The 7,713-nt window shown below is 38.0% G+C and overlaps 1 non-coding gene across 1 annotated transcript; it reads right to left on the bottom strand.

Annotated features, from left to right (window-relative positions):
• Positions 1 to 208: 208 nt before the first annotated feature.
• On the bottom strand, positions 209 to 315 carry LOC128294730 (small nucleolar RNA R71). The gene has a single exon (XR_008285037.1). It is a non-coding gene; the product is annotated as a small nucleolar RNA R71 (small nucleolar RNA).
• Between the last annotated feature and the right edge of the window lie 7,398 nt (positions 316 to 7,713).

Below are 7,713 nucleotides of genomic sequence, written 5' to 3'. Positions count from 1 at the left end.
ACACTCATTTGACAAATTTTCTAGAATTCTGTGACACTTTTAAAATCAATGGCGTTTCGATGATGCCATTCACCTTCAGTTATTTCCCTTTTCATTGAGGAACAAAGCTAAACAGTGGTTGAACTCGTTACCACGAGGGTCAATCACTACTTGGGAACAAATGATCGAAAAATTCTTACTTAAATATTTTATGCCAGCTAAAATAGCTAAATTAAGGAATGATATCTTTTCTTTTGTGCAGATGGATCTAGAAACACTTTATGATGCATGGGAGAGATACAAGGATCTATTGAGAAGGTGCCCTCACCATGGGTTACCTTTATGGCTGCAGGTTCAAACGTTTTATAACGGTGTGAATCCCTCAACAAGGTAATTTATCGATACAGCTATTGGTGGGACTATTAATAACAAAACACCTGAAGTGGCTTATGAATTTATTGAAGAGATGTCACTGAATAACTATCAGTAGAAAGTTATGAGAACAAAGTTGACAAAAGCAGCCGATGTTTTCAACCTCGACGAGGTCACTATGCTATCAAATCAGGTAGAACTTTTAAATAAAAAAATTGACGGTTTGTGTGGTTCTACTCAGGTACATCTAGTGATGAGGTGCGATTCAAATGGAGGAGGAGTACACACAGAATATCAATCCTTCAACCCTAGCACCGAGGAGGAACAAGTTCAATATATAGGTAACAATAATTCTAGACCTCAAAATAACTCATACAGTAATACTTATAATGCAGGTTGGAGGAACCATCCCAATTTCTAGTAGGGTGGTCAAGGAAATCAAAGGCCACAACATCCCCTAGGTTTTCAACAACCACCTTACTAGCAGGAAAAGAAACCAAACCTTGAGGAGATACTAACGAAATTTATCTCGGTGTCAGAGACTCATTTTTAGAATACTGAAACAACACTTAAGAATCAACAAGTGTCGATCCAAGGGCTCGAAACTCAGATAGACCAACTTGCCAAATTTATTTCTGAATGACCACAAGGTAGCTTGCCAAGTAACACTGAATCTAACCAAAGGGAACAACTTAATGCAATTACTGCTTGAGATAAGGAAGGGTTAGTTGAACCTGAACCAGAATTAAGACAAGAATTGTGGCAAGTAAAGGTAAAGGTGAGGTGGATGACAATGAGCAAAAATCGGTAAGTAAAGAGCACAAACCTCGTGTGCCATACCCCAATACGACAAGGAAAGACCACACAGACGAACAATTGGTAAATTCCTTAAACTATTAAAGAAATTACACATTAACTTACCGTTTATTGAAGTTCTTTCCAGATGCCAAACGCAGTTAAATTTCTAAAGGAGCTTTTAGTAAATAAACGGAAGTTAGATGAGGCGCCACATGTAGAGTTGAACACAGTTTGCTCAGCCGTTCTACAAAATAAGCTACCCAACAAGTTGAAAGATTTAGGGAGTTTTACGATTCTTTGTTTGATTGGTAGTTTGAACATGAATAATGCATTGGCTGATTTAGGGGCGAGCATTAATGTATGCCTTATAAAATGTTTAAACAGCTAGGTCTTAGGAAACCCAAACAAACTAGGATGAGCATTCAATTGACTGATAAAACCATTAGATTTCCTATGGGTATCATTGAAGATGTTTTTTGTTAAAATCGATAAATTTATATACCCAGAAGACTTTGTTGTTCTAGATATGGAAGAGGAAAGTAACATACCTTTAATTTTAGGACGACCCTTTTTAGCAACTACTAGAACCATTATTGATGTTGGTACAGGTGAACTCACACTTCGTGTGGGTGATAAAACAATCACTCTTCAAGCTCATAATTTGAATAACACATCGAATATTGAGGGTGGTTGTATAAATCATGCTACCAATACTAATCATGTGGTGCAGCCTTCTTTGCAAGAAACACGTTCAAGGAGCATACATGAGCCATGTTCAAGTAACAACAAAGGACCCATCAATGAAAAACGAAGACTTCAGGTCGATGAACTAGATGAATGGCTAACACCTGTCAAGGAGAAACCAAAAGCACATGAAAAATCGAAACGACTCCACAATGAACATAAAGATGAAACAAGGCAAATTAAAGTTGGGGGAAAAGTATTGTTAGATAAAAATGACCCCTGAATTGCTACTCTGGAGCACAAAACGGACAGAGCAACTTCTTTCACGGTAATGAACATCTTCCAACATAGTACAGTTGAGGTAACACATACTGTATTCGAAACTTTTAAGGTAAATAACACTCGAATCAGACCTTATTTTGATAAAATTAATAGTAGAGGTGAGAAGTTTCAACTCTTTAATCCACCGTAATTAAACAAAATTGAGGTAAGTCGAGCTTAAACTATAAATAAACGTTTCTCAGGAGGCAACCCAAGCACTAACAGTATTGATTTCTTTAAGTTTCAGTTTTTAACATCTAAATCACTAACTGAATCCCTGAACATAGGTTTTCCGCATCCACATGGCCAGGCACACGGGCGTGCCTTAGGCCGTGCTCATACCACGGGAAGAGACACGGTCGTATGGTATAGCCATGTAAAAACAGAGCACAATTTTTCCCCAACACTGGATTCGACACATTACCACGGTCATGCGACATGGCCGTGGACAATTCTGCCAAATCAACACGGGCGTGCAACACGCCCGTGTCTATAAGCCTTGATAGAAATTGGAAAATTAACACGAGTGTGTGACATGCTCGTGCCCCCCACCCGTGGTTGAACTTGTCAAAAGAACACAGGTGTACGCATATATATACGGGCATGTGAGAAGCAAACGAAGCAAGACACGGCCATGCGACATGGCCGTGTGCACCAACACGCCTAAGGAACACGGGCGTGGGCCCAATTTTAGACGTGCCCAAATTTGAAATTCACGAAATGCACGAGCTAAAATAAGGGCACACGGGCATGCCCCACGACCGTGTGCTTCAAAATCTATATAAACCCCTCACTATTCATCATCCCCTTCCCCAAAACCTAACCCTAGCCGCTGAAATACTCTTTTCTACACCCCTAGCCCTATTCTCTTTTCCCATTTTTCTCCTCTCTCTCCTCTTCTCCCCTTGCGCTACCCACACGGCCCCATCACCCATAATCGTGGTCAAACCCAACCGTACCCAACATTCACACCGTCGCTCCTCCGACCACCGGTTCTCTTCTAACGGTTTTCTCTTCTCTTTTACTTTCTTTTGATGCTTACTAACATGATTTTTACCCGATTATTTTTCTGCTAATTGTTTATCATCCTCATTCCTAGGATTTAGTTCACATACTTTGTACCATATGCTTAGCTACTTTCATCTAGTTCGTTTTTAATTTAGTCATGCTATCACTCTGCCATTTGCCATAAAATCTCTGTCAAGTTTGATTGCCTTTGGTTGAGTTTTGTTAGTGTTAGTAATTTTTTATTACATTTGTTAGTTTAATTAATGGTTAATTCCTTTTTGAATTTGTTGATATCTTTTCCATTCATCAAGATATAAGAGTAGTTCTTCTTGAAGGTATAACACATCAAATCCACGTGGTAAGAAGACTATCATTCCCGCCTCGAAGAAACGCAAAAAAGCAGCATCCTCCTCGGGTCCTACTACCGAGATCAAGCACCCATTCCTCCAGTTTCCACTGGGACCACAGGAGGAGCTATTTCAGATATTATGGGCCCGTCCCCTAGGTGTGGACCGTTGCATTGTCTGGGCTGCACTAGAACAAATCCAACTGGCTGACGCAGTTCAGGCCATCTTGACAACTGACCTATGGGGGCTATTCTTTGAGACCGTCGAGCCAACGTACCTCGAGCTCACACTCGAACTCTGTTCAACCTTCCACCTTCAAGTTGTTATGATAGAGTTCGATGATCTTGGAATGGTTTAGTTTCGTCTCGGCAATTCAGTCCCCTAGTTGAGCGTACCTGAGTTCAAAGTTGCGTTAGGACTATACACGAATGAGTTCATGGAGGACGACGACTTCGTAAGCCTCTAGCGCCACATCCACTACTCTCCTTCAAATTGCTGGAGGGCCCTCGTCCCTGCTTCGGCCACCAATGACTCGAGTCACTCCAAGGCATCAGCTCTCACCCCATCCCTACGATACCTACACGACATCCTAGCCCACACCCTGACAGGACGGCGAGAGAGTACTGGTGTCGTTAACACTCACGGTGCCTATTTCTTATGGAGCATGGCGAATGGACCCTTCTTCGACCTTACTTATTTCATCACCCTCAGCATTCGCCATCAGACGGAGCGATACAGGAAGGGAGTCATATCCATCAGCCCTTATGTGACTCACCTGGCAAGGTACTTTGGTCTCCTCAATACGGCAGTATAAGCATCCTCCATCACTCTCATCAGTCAGATGTCCTCACAGGGCATCTTAAGTATGCTGCATATAAGGATGATCGAGTGACAACATGGATTTGATCCTCTTCATTACCGCCTAGTCCAGTCAGCTGAGTAGGAGGACTCAGAGGACATTACCGATGATGTCCCTTTGCCTCACGAGGATCTAGCCTCTCAGCTACCACCTATTTATCGTCCAGTTCATGCAGCGACTTCACTTTCTGACATCTCTGAGCTCCTCACTCGATTCGAGCAACAATGTTTTCAGCGCTTTGATCACATTGATGCAACTCTACATCAGATTTGTCAGCACATTCACATTCACATCTCATCGCCACGCCCACCTCGCGAACCATCTAGCGATGAAGATGTTTAAAGACTTTTATTTATTATTTTTATGTTTTTACTTTTATCTTTTTAAAACTAATTTTTATTTTATTTTTCTTTAATTTTATTTTACTACATCCTCAGGTTTTATAACTTATATTAAACAATTTATATTTTTGGCCATTTCTTTATGAGTAATCATGCTACTTTATATTTTCTATCGCAGTTATAAAGAGCTCCAAAGCTCACTATTACTTTGGAATTTGCAACTCCACTGGAAAAGGTTCTCCACGACTACCATATCTTGCTCGACTACGACCATAGCTATCATCAGATATAATATTCTTTTGGCGCAGGACATGTAGACTAACGAACCTCTACCACCACCGGAGTATCCTCCTCCAATCTCACACTTGCCTTAACCGACCACTCTCCATGAATACGATTCAAGGATTCCATTTAACATTCAAGAAGCTTCACTTCTCTCCCTATCTTATGATCTTATATCTATATTTTTCAGTAAATCTATCTTTATACATTGAAGACAATGTACATCGTAAGTGTGGGGGGTTATTCATATCATTATCAGAAAAATCCCTGAATTTTACCTTACTCTCAAATAATCTTCTCATATCATTATTAGAATGAATTTTGATTAATTTATGATTGGTATATCTTGGATTAAAACATAGGCATTCATGCATTGACTATTTAAACTTTAAGGAATTAGAGAATCAAGCATGATAAGTTGATTTTTGAGAATTAAAATTTTTAGGTTGTTTCCCAAAGTTTAGGTATTATCTTGAGTTGAAATTCACAGGTTTAACTTCAAAAAGCCATCATTTTTATGAGATATTGAGCCTTTATAGCATCTATTATTTCTTTAATGCTCACTCTTATTATTGCCATGAGTGCGTCAATATTGATTTGTTATTCTTGAACTTGCTTGATTATGCATGTCAAGACCACACCTTTGATTTGATATGTTAAGATGATAAGGGCACTTAGATTTAACCCACTCACTCCATAAAAGCCTACCTTTATAATTAACCCTTAGTGAACCCCTTGAGCCTAACAAACCATTCATTGATTGACCCCCAATATTAACCCAAAACCCATTATTGTTGAAATCCCCTAAATTAATTTGATCCCTATTTTTGTCGAGATTCATTTGAATAAATTGCTTAGCTATGTTTTATTTTTAACAAAGTTCTATAATATTTGACTTGTTCTAAAAAAAAAGAACAAAAAAATACATACATATTAGTAGTAACTTTTTGTTTTTTAGCTTAAGTATTTAATTCCATCTCCCATGAAGAAAAGCTCAATTCTAGGATCTTCTAATTAGGAATGTAATTTATCAAATTTTAGTATTTTTCTAGTTAGGTAAATTTTCAATTCAATCTCGATTCTAACCTTTTCTTTCAAGCTTGTGACCACACTCCCTAACCAAAGCCAAGTTACAACCCTCTAAAGACCTTTTGATTGATGTATCATCTCAATTTATAGTGGTGGAGAGTTGATTTTCATGCAAGCCTATGGTAATAACTTTTCATATTGACTAATGAGTGTTTCATCTGTTGTCCTTAAACACTTCGAGTGATTTGAGTGAATCGTTAGTGAGGATGTTGAATTATGTGATATTTTGAATCAAAGGTGATTACTTAGATGAGGGGAGACACCTAATGTTTTCGTGATAAAATGCTCAACTTGGAATGTTTGAAACTTTGATGTTCTTTTAGTCGAATTCTCAATGTATGATTACTTATGGTTTATTCTAAGATATTATTGACAAGAATTATAAGTTGAGAAAAATGAATTCTTAATTGTGAGTTGAGGATTTTGCTTGAGGACAAGCAAACGCTTAAGTGTGGGGGTATTTAATAAACCGCAATTTATACATACTTTTATCCCATGCTAAGCACATTTATGGATGATTTCTCCTTAGATTTGGTGAATTTGATGCTTTTAATCCTTTAATTTCATGTTTTATACTTAGGTGAGCATAGTAGAGTAAAAAGAGCGAGAAACGGGCCAAAAACAAAGAAAATGGGTCAACATAGGAAATCAACACGGCCTGGACTTCTTTACAGTGGTAGTTCACACGCCCGTGTCTATTTAACAGATTACAACACGGCCTAAGCCACCTCACACGGGCATGTCACACGAGCGTGTCCCTGTCGAGCCCAAGTCTAGTCCTATTCCGAAAAAGGTCACTCTTAAGGGTTTTGAAGCATTCTAAAGCCTATATAAACTCCCCAAGAGGTACCTGAAAGAGGGACAAAGAATAGGAAGTAAGGAATTACTCGAAAGAAGCCGATTGATCCATCTTAAAAGCCCGATTCACCTTCAAGACTGAAGATCTCCCTTCAATTCCCTTCAAGAGTTCTTGGGTTTTCTTTATGCTTTGTTATCATTATTCTTTTAAGATGTTTTCTTTCATAAATATAAATTAAACCCCCTAAATACCTAAGGGGAATGAAACCTAATACGAATCTTGTTATTATTATCTGAATTATATGATAAATATTTGATTTGTTCTTAATTATGTTTTCTTAATTCTTGCTTTGATATTCCAGGATATTAATTCAAGTTTTGATGTGCTTATTCAGAGGAGAAAAAGTCCCTGTCTAAGAGTAGATCTAACATAATTAAGCGGAGTTGATTGCATGCCTAGAGATAGGGTGACATAATTTTGCCGGATTAGGGTGAAACCTAATAAGGGAATCCATAAATCGAGTTAATGCAACACTAATGGTTTTAATTAGAAAGAGAATTCAATTAATCAACCTAGGAGTAGACGTTGTTAGTCTTAAGAGAGATAATAATATAAATTAGGGATTTCTACGGATCAAGTCAAATGAATAAATCGTCTAATTCAGAGTCAATAACAAATGAAGTCTAGGTGGATTTTTCCTTAGGTATTGTCTAAATCATTCAGTTTTCTCAAAATTTATTTCCCCAATTCACTTTCTGTGCATTCTTAGTTTAGTAATTAGTTTAGATAAAACAAATCCCTTTATTTTTAGGCTAGATAATAAAAAGAAAGTTA

Source organism: Gossypium arboreum, chromosome 6, assembly GCF_025698485.1.
Source record: "Gossypium arboreum isolate Shixiya-1 chromosome 6, ASM2569848v2, whole genome shotgun sequence".
In the NCBI taxonomy this organism is placed as follows: Eukaryota; Viridiplantae; Streptophyta; class Magnoliopsida; order Malvales; family Malvaceae; genus Gossypium; species Gossypium arboreum.
The sequence above is the reverse complement of the archived record's forward strand: the minus strand, read 5'-3'. Positions and strand labels throughout refer to the sequence as shown.